Here is a 363-nt window from a genome sequence, read left to right as displayed (position 1 = left end):
GATTACAGAACCGGCTTTACTGATAAGATGCGTGTTAAATATCGCATGCGATTTATCGTGCAGCCCTAATCTTCACACATGCGTGCAGAGGTACTCTCGATAATGGCGGAAGACGTGATTTAGAGGAGAAGAATTGTTGAATAAAGTCATTATTTTTGTTTTGTTTTTTTTTGTGCACAAAAAGTGTTCTCGTAGCTTTGTAAAATTGTGTTTGAACCACTGATGTCACATGGACTGTTTTACCGATGTCCTTACTACCTTTCTGGACCTGGGAACATTTCAGTTGCATTGCTGTCTACGCAGGGTCAGAAAGCTCTTGGATTTCATCAAAAATATCTTAATTTTTGTTCCGAAGCTGAACAA

The sequence above is a fragment of the Sinocyclocheilus anshuiensis genome, unplaced genomic scaffold (genome assembly GCF_001515605.1).
Source record: "Sinocyclocheilus anshuiensis isolate Anshui unplaced genomic scaffold, SAMN03320099.WGS_v1.1 scaffold423, whole genome shotgun sequence".
Lineage (NCBI taxonomy): Eukaryota > Metazoa > Chordata > Actinopteri > Cypriniformes > Cyprinidae > Sinocyclocheilus > Sinocyclocheilus anshuiensis.
Note: the sequence above shows the minus strand (reverse complement) of the source record.